The following is a 12,112-nucleotide window of genomic DNA, read 5'->3' on the forward strand; positions in this document are numbered from 1 at the left end:
ATCAGAAATCTAGATATGAACGGCTGTATTAATACAAGATCCACTTAAATATGCGCATATGCGGTTGATGTTATCATAATAAGGAAAGTGTACCGAAGACGAGGAGAGTGATTTGCAGAATACTGCATTAAATAATATAGTCCTTATGAAAATGGTTCCTGCATGATCTGGGGTGCAATTTTTATGGAAGCACTAGCCGACCTTATTTTCATTCGTAGGGGTTTTCACAAGCAAGAAGGTTTGTCGGGTGCTAGATACATCGAGCAGATTTGGTAGTAATGCATGTGGTACCTTACGTTGACTACATTTGAAACGAATTTATTTTTATGCAGAACATTGCAAGGGGATATATTTCAAGAATCGTGCAAGAGTACATTACTGAAGTCGGTTTTCTGGTCATGGAATGACTAGCGTACTGTGAAGACCTCAATTTCATAGAACATTTATGGGATGAGCTAAAACAAAGTATTATAGCTGGACTCTATACCCCAAACTCAACCCCAGGGATTATTGTCGCTTTAGGAGAATAGTGCCTTAACATCCCACATTTTTATATCTATGTCCAGCCAAATGCTCTTTGTATGTATCAAATAACTGTTTATGGATCATGATTACTTTTAAAATAATAAATATACAACATAACGAAATTGCATTATTTATAAGAATTACCTGGACTAATATTATTTTTTAATTCCAAACACATTCTACATGTATGATACAAAAGCTTTTTATGTTCATTAACATTACCGCCTACAATCTTACTAAGCAGTAAATACATTATTTATTAACAAATCTGTATATTGTAATATTTTCTTATATGTCATACAATTTGGTAATACAATATTAAAAATTTGTAAAAACGTTATTCTTACAAATGGCTATTTTTGTAGTAACTTAATTATTCATAAAACTCTATAACAATACTTTTATTTTTCAAATTAATGTACAAATAGGAATGTCAGAAATTAGAAATTATTTACTTAATCGTCCATCGTTTTGGGAATGTTATAAAAACAGTTTAATGAATGTTTTTTAAATAAAAAGGAATAAAAAAAATATGTTAAAAAAATACTATTTTTTCACGATAAATGTTCGAGTTTTACTAAAACATTAAACACATTACATTTAAAATTCTAGTTAAATGGTAATATAAGGCACTACATATATAATGTGGAAGCTATTTTACAATCTTATATGTATATATATATATATATATATATATATATATATATACTAAGGTACACTCGAAGAGTGGTGGGTTTTTCGGTCAAAGTGGAAAAATAAAAGACAAAGAAGGTGGCTACTTCATCTATTTATTGAAGACGTTTCGCTTTCTGTTTAGAAAGCATCATCAGTTCATCTAAAAAGAACAATGTGAAAAAACCAAACATCCAAAGAGAAGTTAAAACATGTGTGTTACCTCAAAAAGACATGTAGCAGTCAACAATATTAAATTTGTAAAAAAGCTTCCGATAATGGAACATTCAGAGATATTAAATACTTTGTCAATATCATATTTACATATATTAAGTAATTGTTTTTGTTGGCTGACTTGTTTAATAAAATCTTTTTATTGAAACTGATTCATAGAATTTGTTTCATTCACAGTTCCAAATCTTATGAACCTTGGACTGTGGAAGTTAAATCAATATTCACCTGTTGGCTGGCTAACCAGTCACAACGTAGATATTATAATATATGATATTTTGGATTGACTTCGCTTGCTTTTTTTTGGAGTTTTGAACCAATCACTGGGGGGAAAATGGTGTTTTTAAACACCTTTTCCTTTCATTTTTTATCTTTTTGACTTATAATGACAAGTTGTCACCCAAATTTACCATAATCTTTAAATGTACCGCTCTACTACTTGGAGGTTGGTATTTCGCCTTGCTGTTCTGTCACTTGTTGACCCCAAGGCCATTATCTGTTCACGTTGTTAGCGTGGGTGTTACACCTGTGAATTCATTTACCTGCTGCATTCAGTAAGCTAAAGACTGGTAACTTCATTTTACTTTTAAATATTATACTTTTTTCTCAACTAATTAATAACGTTACCTAAAGTGAAATTTAAATTTTACTGATAATACATTATTGGAAGTGCATCTCATGATCTTTCTAGTTCTTTACACATCAATTTTTAATGTTTTTTACTTAAGGTTTTTATAACAAAATTTTTTATATACATGTATTTTTATCACATGTTCTTTTGCTGTGCTAAGTTTGTTAATTTGTAAACTGTACCTAGTTTTAATTAATTGTTTATACAGCTTTATCTCTGAATGTTCCATTATCGGAAGCTTTTTTACAAATTTATTATCGTTGACTGCTACATGTCTTTTTGAGGTAACACACATGTTTTAACTTCTCTTTGGATGTTTGGTTTTTACACATTGTTCTTTTTAGATGAACTGATGATGCTTTCTAAACAGAAAGCGAAACGTCTTCAATAAATAGATGAAGTAGCCACCTTCTTTGTCTTTTATTTCTCCACTTTGACCGAAAAACCCACCACTCTTCGAGTGTACCTTAGTTTATTTTGGATTGACGGTCGTACTCCTTTTCTCGATATATATATATATATATATATATATATATATATATATATATATATATATATATATATATATATATATATATATATATATATGTATATATATATATATATGTATATATATATATATATATATATATATATATATATATATAGAAAAGAAATTTAATCTTTGCAGATTAGTTAAATAGTAAACTCTTAAATATATTGGGGAAATCTGCAAAAAATACTCTAATGTGTATCAATTGTTTCGCCGAACGTTTTCGCCAAAGAGAATTAATTTGGCTTCTTCAGGGCTGAAAGAGAATAAATTATAATTATTAATATATTATCTATTAAAACATTATTGATCTTACCGTAACTTAGAATTGTAGAGTTAGAATATTAAAAAACTTTGCTAGTAACATAGTGGTGTTTTTTGTTACTATGTGCAAAAAAAGTTTTTTTATAAGGATTGAAATGTATGGTAGCTTCGAACTTGACACGTAAAGGCTTACCCAAGGTTAATCGAAAAACCCAATGCAACTACATTTAAAAGGAGGTAATTCTTTGAATTGTCGGCAATAACTAAATTTTTGATTTTTAGATAGTTAAAAGTGAGGTTCTGTTTAAGCCAGAACGCAAGCGCTGACAACTTCATTATTAGTTCGTATGAATCTTTATGTTGTTAAGGTTCATTGGTAAACAACGAATGAATTTAAATCCCAGTAATGGGAAATATTATTTTGATTTTCTTTATTTAATTATATTATATTGTTCATGTATTATTGAATCTTATTGAGACGTATCTAAGAAAAGCAAGGGAATGTTTTATATTTTTTGTTAATGAAAATTAATTATAAAGGTAAAAAATATAATTTTTTCATTAACAAAAAATATATAACATTCCCTTGCTTTTCTTAGATACGTCTCAATAAGATTCAATAATACATGAACAATATAATATAATTAAATAAAGATTAACCTTGGGTAAGCCTTTACGTGTCAAGTTCGAAGCTACCATACATTTCAATCCTTATAAAAAAACTTTTTTTGCACATAGTAACAAAAAACACCACTATGTTACTAGCAAAGTTTTTTAATATTCTAACTCTACAATTCTAAGTTACGGTAAGATCAATAATGTTTTAATAGATAATATATTAATAATTATAATTTATTCTCTTTCAGCCCTGAAGAAGCCAAATTAATTCTCTTTGGCGAAAACGTTCGGCGAAACAATTGATACACATTAGAGTATTTTTTGCAGATTTCCCCAATATATTTAAGAGTTTACTATTTAACTAATCTGCAAAGATTAAATTTCTTTTCTATATATATATATATATATATATATATATATATATATATATATATATATATATATATATATATATATGTGTGTGTGTGTGTGTGACTTCTCTTTGATAGCGAATTAGGTGAATTACAAATTCAAAGCTTCTCACTGGAGGCTATTAAACGATGCTAGGGGTAATCTTTTCCCTCGACATGCATCTACAGTTACCCTTATAAATACTATCTTTTCTAGTCTTTACGTAGAGAAAAGACGTTAACAGTAAAGTAAAAGAAAGCATTTCATTTTAGTTCGAATTGCAATATTGTTCTACACGTATTTCAATAATGTATGCAACTCCCCATCAGGAACACTTGTGGTCCTTCAAACTGAAATGAAGTGCAGTCTATAATATTATTTGGCCGTTATAGTAACAATAACGCCTGCCTGAGTACTCTAGCAGCGACATCTCTACGAATCAACAAGAAATCGGGTGACTTCTCTTCAATAGCGAATTAGATGATTATGTTATGTTATTTGTTTATTGTGTTTATTTACTTTAAATATATGCATACAAAGCGAAACAAAGACACCAGCGAATTCTAGATTAAACACAGACATTCTTCTCGCTTTCTGATGACCTTAATTGTTATATAGACGTCATCATACAACATCATATGATCTTATTTAAAATAATTTTAAAAATGTCTCTTGTCCGTTATTTTACTGATTACTTTATTAAAACGTATAAACTTTGAAACGATATCTTGTTAAATTACACAAAAACTTTTTAATTTAAATTTTATGTTTTAGAAAAAAGTTGGCAAATGATGGACAGCTTTAGGATGAATGGACAAAGACTGTAGGTACATATGCCTTAATAACAAATTGTTTCCGAAGATAACTGGATTTATAGAATGTTACAAGATTTCTTTTTAAAGGGTTGTAGCTGTGTCCGTTATTACTTTTATATATTTATAAATTGGTTTATATCAAATTTGCTTATAATGAGTTCTAGAGTTAACAGTACTTTTGTATTTATATTGTGTTCTATTCAACAAAAAATAAAAAAACATATTTAAAAAGATAACTTGGATAGGTAAACTTATATTTTTGTATCAAAAATAAATAAAACACTAGTGAATATTTCAATTATTAAAAAATTTTAAAAATGTGACAGCTGTTTTAAAAAAATTCCATTTTTAAATAATGCTCACCGTTAAAGTTTACTACAGAAATAACCAGATATTGATATTATCTTCTAAAACACTACTATTAACTGATACCACTGATAAAGCAAGTTCTATTCTAAATTCTAATTGTTATTTTTTTATATTTATTTTTTTGATAATATAAAGATATTATTAAGTATGTTTGTTTTGTTTCCAAAGTCAAACATAACATCTTTCTAACATCCACATATAAAACGTTTTTACACCTTTCCTTATAAATTTATATATGATGTTAGTAGTTACACAAATTAAAAAGGGCCAATAAAAGAGTGGTTCATAAATTTTTAAATTATTGTTAATTGTTAATTATAAGAAGACTATTCGTATAAACCTTTACGAGTTGGAAAAAAAATAAACAAATATAAATTTAAATATAAAACAAGAATAATACGAATACACAGGGTGTCCAAAAATTATGACAAAATCATCGGACGCGTACAGGTTGAGCCTCAAATATTATTTTAATATAAAGGCTAAAAAAATTAATATGAAAATATCCAAGATAAAAACTAGAAGTAAATGGCAAAATCGTTCAGTCAGAAAGAAATTTTACCTACTTAGAAATACTTATAGTCCAGTGAAATTAATTTTTCTCAGGACATCTAAATAGGTATTTGACGAGTTTTTCCGTTAATAAACACCTGTATTAAGCAAACCTATATGTTTCTAAAGATATTTTGGCGCGATTTCTTGATTATTAACAATTTAGTGAGGAAAACGCATTTTTTTTAAATCTTTGAATTATATAAAACCGATTAAGTCTGTTAAGAGGAAAAACCTTTATGGCGTATTTAAAAATTTGTTTAATTATTTTGTTTCTCCACAAACAGCAAAGTAATACAAAATCGTTAGAGGAAATGGTCTGGATATAAGCCTTGCACATAATGTAATTCTCTGATACCAGTGGTGCTATCCAGTATCGGTACGTGTAACTGTCTATCGTTATTGTAAACCATTTTCCATAGCGTGGGTACTTTTCAGGATATAGTTTGTGAGTCCGTTTTGTGATTATTTCTAGACAAATCTCTTAGAACTGTAAGGTTAGAAACAAATTTGCGGTGAAACCTCCAAACATGTGTTGCGTATAAATATGAGCCCTTTTACTGTTTACGAGCAATATGAGCCCTGACCCATATTATGATCATTTGATAATAACGCATTTTCTTGCATATACTCTATAGGCAATGACAGAAAATCTCTTCTTGTTTTTCTTCTTTCGCTTTATAAGCAATTCTGATTGTTCATTGGCAGATTAATACCTCTATGTTAGGTTGTCACTCAATATTTTGTGCGGTCGTCCGTTACTTGTTTTGACGATTCGTGACTTGTCTCTTTCTATTTTGACGACAGGGGTCTTCTCCATTCTGCTTAAGTGGTTCATAAGCATGGTATGACAAAGAATCTTTTAAAAATCAAATATAAGGAAGGTATGAAAACACAGCGACATAGTGCCCGCCATACAAAGTGTGTAAGAACGTGGGACTAAAAACAGCTGTTAAACAATTTAACGTTACTAGAACAACTCTACAGAAATTTGTGCATCAATGTCAAGAATCAAACGCTAAACACTCTATAACATAGTTCAGTTAAAATTGGAAAGAAAACCAGTTGTGGAAAAAGTACTAGAGGCTAAGTTAGTCCAGTATATCTTAGCAATGGGGGAAGTCTCAATAGGCCAACTCCAAATTCTTTTGCTCGAGCTCTCGAATTTAGCATAGAATATTTACCGTAGACGATACGCATCTATCACTGATGCAAAGTAAAATTCCGAGGTCTGATATATACCGGCAGGGCGTGGTAACACTAATTATTTATATGAGTGCTGGAGGTCAATATATTTTACGTATGTTAATTTTTACTGGAAAAAATAAAAACGACCAACTGATGCGTAGAGATCCAGCTGGATCAATTTATTTTAACTCAATAGTTTCAGTTTTTTCTCAAATTTGCTAAACCAAGTAGATATTCGCCAGTTATTCTCGTACTGGATGGGCATTACAGCCACACACGAAATTTAGACATTATTAGGTTGGCTGGAAAACATTATGTAGTTATCATTTCATTGCCGCCTCACAGGACTCATAAGCCGCATCCTTTAGATAAAACATTCATGGGCACTTTTAAAATCCATTATAGCGAAGAAATACGTGTATGACTTTAAAAAATCAACGAGCTTTAACTCAGTATGATTTGGCAGAGTTGCTTGCCATAGCGTTTCTTAAATGTCAAACAGCTGAAATTGCAGTTAAAAGCTTTAAGGTCACTGGAATCTGGCCCTTTAATAGAAACATATTTTATAAAGCAGATTTCATTGCATAAAAAGATAAAGCAGCAAATAACTGCAGTTCTGCTTCTTTAGAGAACTATAGTAAACCCAATGATGCATCAAAAAAATTGACGATGAAAATATCAAATTTTTAAACAAATATCGAGTCTCAACCGAAAAATAGCGAAGAAAATATATTTTTTATGATTGAATCATTTCTGTAGCCAAGACTGTTGTTTTACCAAAATCGACAACAGACATGGTATCATCAAAATCAACAACAGACATAAAGTCGCAACCGGGATGCAGCAAAAATAATAATTCTCCTAGCTGTTCAAAAAAATTTGTAGCAAAACTGATAAGTTTTTGATTATTTTTTTGAATATATGGATGAAGATTTTATACCATCTGAAAAAGACGATTTTTAAGAAGAAATAGGTAACATTCCAGAAAAAATTACACAGATGCATGTGTTATGTCGACTTTCAGAAGACAAAGAAGTAGAGCGATGAATTTGTTTTCTCATATGTCATATATGGGCACCTGAACTATGTTCTGGTGCAGCACAGGACAATTATATTTGTGACTTCAACAAATAATTGTTATAAAATGTGTATTTTTGCCAAGAAATAATATCTGCAAAATATTTATTTTTTGTTTAGTTATTATAAATTATATAAAAAAAATTTTTGCGATAGCGAACACCAGGGGTCACCTAGGCAGCTACAAATTTGGCTAACCGGATTTCTAAATACGTACTTTCAAGTGCCCAACCGCAAATAAAAATCCAGCCGAGTGCAGATTTTACCATCTTATCCCGCTATAGCCTTTCAACGGTTTATTAATCACTGTAAGACCCCCTTTGGGAGCAACCGCAAAAGTATAAATTGTTGTACAAGTTTTTTTCTTACGTTTTGTACAAAAAATCAACTCTTAAATCTTTTATGGCCTACTTTTTATTTTTTATTTTGCAAAACAAATTGTAAATATAGCAAATACAATGTTTGGCGTCAACCGTGAACTTAAAATATAGATCGGCAGTCAACCTGTTAAGAGAAAAACTCATCAAATACCTGACTAGTAACTGAAATTATCCCTTAGTAATAAGCAATCTCTTAATAATAAAATCCGAGCAATAAATATTTAAGAAAACTATTTATTTAATTATAGAAAAAACACAATGAGCTGGATAACGTAGGTAATGAAAATCTTAGGCAATAAACTAACAGAAAACTTAAACGACTGGATACCAAACATAAAAAAGGAGCCAAACAGAAGGATTAGGAAAAATTTGTATATTATGAATTTAAATTAGGATTAGGAAAAATTTGTATATTATGAATTTAAATTTGTCGATCGGATAGCCAAGCGGGCTGGGCGGCTGGCTTCTCCTTCGCTTCAATGCGAGAGATGTCAGTTCAAATCCCCGGCTCGGTGAACAGAAAACAAAAAGGCTAACGCAGTAGTTTAAAATTCTAAAATGAATCTGCGGCTTAGTCTATAATATGCTGGTATCTGATCGGCCTATGGTGGAGCAGTACGGCAAGAGATAAGGGCTTGCGGCTAGGTGATACTCCTCCATAGATCCCTACCGGAAGGGCGTGGAACGCCTAAATACCGGGTAATATATATATATATATATATATATATATATATATATATATATATATATATATATATATATATATATATATATATATATATGAATTTAAATTTAATTCTTATATATCATAAATAGAGTTAAATTAAGAAAAAATTAAGATTAAAACTTATAAATAAAAAAATTGACTTATATTAGGCTCAAGAACATACGCACCCGAAAACAGACCAATAAGTGTATAATATTGCTATTCAAATTAGTGGGAATTTTTTTAATAAAATATATCAATTTGTTCCTAATATACCTTTTAATATAAGACGAAATTAGGTTATACTTTTGATGCACAGTATTGTGTTTTGTGATTGTTTGCGAATACCAAATTGTATGAAGTATTTGATTTTAGATGTATCAGTTAAAATTTTAAGGATTTAACGCTTGAATTCTAGGTAAACCAAGTATTAATAATTTCAGTAATGTAAATTACACAGTATCAGCTTACAAACTGCTCCATTTCGATTAAAAAATACGAAAGGATCTAAAAATATTAATATAGATTAAGTTTTACATATACTGTTTTTTTATTACCAATAAAAAGAAATTTTATACCTGTTGAAAATCACATGCTTATCCAGTGCGCGTTTAAAGTCTTCCTTATTATGCGAATTATAAAATTTAAATTAGTAAATGTATAGATATTTGAATTCTAGCACCTGTTCGTTGTACAAAAAGATATCGCTGAAAGACATCGCAGGCCCAATTAATGAAAAACTGGTTCTGTAATCAAGACTATCATCAATCTCAACAGCAATCCTCTTTATTTCCTAGTATCTGTAACCAAATTACTTTGTTGTACTTTGCAGTACATTATTTTCAGTTCAACTCTTATACAAATTGGCAAATAATAAAATTATTGGAAGTCAAAGGAAATAAATATTTTGGCTGAATTTTGGTGTTTTTTCAGCCGCCCTTGAGCATAGCGTTTATGGCTAGTAATTCCACTTAATATATTGCAGACGTAATTCCAAGACTTAATAATAGTATTCTGTGAGAACCAATTATACTGGGTTGATCTAACTTAATCCAACAATTAATATAACTATAGTCTCGAAGTTTTCAGTTATGTCACCTGATTTTGTATACTGAGCCTGTGTTAGCCTAGAGGCTTTTACTAGAACGATTCTCCTTAGATGTAATAGAGAAAGTCTAGCATTAGACTAGTCTAAAGTTACAGTGGGATGTGATCACATTGCACTCGTGATTTTTATATAAGCGAATTATTTTACTTTTTTCGACTTTATTGTCTTGCTGAGTTATTTTATTCTACTAGATTAGCGTAACATTAAAAATTATTAATCTGATCACCGTTATATATTAGAAATAGATTATAGTTTCATATCCCATTGCCATCCATCAAAGAGCCATATGGTTCTTCTTTTTCTTCTGTTTCCTCCTTATAAACAATTGTGCTTGTTTATTGGTGGATTAATGTCTTTACTTCTTTTTCGATCTCACAGCGTATTTCCTGTAATGATTCTCAGTACTCTCATCTCTGCCGTTTGCAGTAGCCTTTGCGTTGTGGCTGTGTCAGGTCTTGTTTCTGAGGCGTATGTCATTATTGGTCTTACACTGGCTTTATAAATTCTTGACTTCATCTCAGTGGTAATGTGTCTGTTTATAGTGTTATTAAGGCATCATCATATAGTGTTATAAGGCAATTACCATATAGTGTTATTAAGGCATCCTGCCAATCTATTTGCTTTTTGTACTTGATCTTTCACTTCTTTATCCAGGTCGCCATAGCTATACAGTGCAATTCCCAAATATTTTATTTCTATAACTTGTTCAATACTGATGCCATTAATTTCTATTTTACATCTGGTTAATTCTTTGCTGACTACTATTGTTTTGGTTTGAGATGAAAGTGTCATATTAAATTCTTTTGCTCTTTTGTTAAATCTATGTACCAGTCTTTGCAGACTAACTTCATCTTGGGCTATCAATATTGCGTCGTCTGCGTAACAAAGTATTTCTTCCTTTCTCAAATTAAAAAACATGGGGCTCAATGAATCCCCTTTTCTTATTCTGCTGTCTATTTCTAAAGATTCTGTAAGTTGTGCATTGTCAGTCGTTTTTATAATATTTAGGGGAACTTCTCTATTATACAGAAGATGGATTACATCTTTGAGTCTTACTGTCTCTGATTTATTAGCACTTGTAAAATATTAGTTGTAAGTTTTAGCGTAGTATTTAACAAGTTATACCTTCGTAGTTTTCTGGCTGTTTTTTATCTCCTTTTTTGAATAGTAGAATTAGTTCGTTCGTTCTTCATTTTTCCGGTATTTTATTGTGTTTTATAAGTTTATTAATTAATGTTGTTAATTGGTCCGTCATTGCTGCTCCACAATATTTCAGTAACTCGTTTGGTATCCTGTCTTTACCTGCTGCTTTTCTGTTCTTCAGGTTTTCAAGTATTTTTCGAACTTCGTGTACATTTATATGTATTAAATTCTTTATTTGCCGTAATTTCTGGTTTCCGGTTATAGCGTCGTTTGTTCTTTCTCTGCATATAGCTTTTTTAGGTAGTTAATCCACGTATCCTTTACCTCTGTGCTTTGAACTATTATGAAGCGCCATATATCCTTTTGCAGACCGTAAAAATCATGTTCCATTTAGAATAATCATATTCCAATAGAATGCTTTAGATTATTTTTTCTTTAATTTTCAATAAATATTTATAGAACATTTTCATGTGCTATATTTCTTTGCCTTTTTAAATTAATCAAAACCTGTTTGTCTCTCGCATTTTTTGCTGTCTAGCAAAGCCGTGTTCTCTTCTTTCGTAAGAGGTGACTTACCGGATAGGAATGCGAGGTGGTGAGCCTTGGTGAGTTACCTATTCGTTCTCACAGGGATAACCAACGGGTGCTCGTGTAAAACCACAGGTATTACGGGGAGTGTGGAGACCAGGAACCAGGGTAACGCTTGCTGCAATTTCGCGGCAAGAGGTGACACAACTCATTTCATGTCTCTCTCCTCTGGTCGTGGGATCTTCTTAATAAAGAGCCACATCCTATTTTTAAATTCTCTAAATTTAATAAACTGACTGCTATAACAACTTTTTGATTGTATCACTTCATAAACATTGCCAAGCCTAAACCTAAGTACCTAAAATGTATTTCAGAAGTGCATT

General features: G+C 30.3%; 1 protein-coding gene across 3 annotated transcripts in view; it reads right to left on the minus strand.

The window, feature by feature from the left end:
- LOC140439959 (tolloid-like protein 1) overlaps nt 1–12,112 on the minus strand; it is a 740,970-nt gene that overhangs the window by 162,433 nt on the left and 566,425 nt on the right. The window lies entirely within an intron of this gene.

The sequence above is a fragment of the Diabrotica undecimpunctata genome, chromosome 4 (genome assembly GCF_040954645.1).
Source record: "Diabrotica undecimpunctata isolate CICGRU chromosome 4, icDiaUnde3, whole genome shotgun sequence".
In the NCBI taxonomy this organism is placed as follows: domain Eukaryota; kingdom Metazoa; phylum Arthropoda; class Insecta; order Coleoptera; family Chrysomelidae; genus Diabrotica; species Diabrotica undecimpunctata.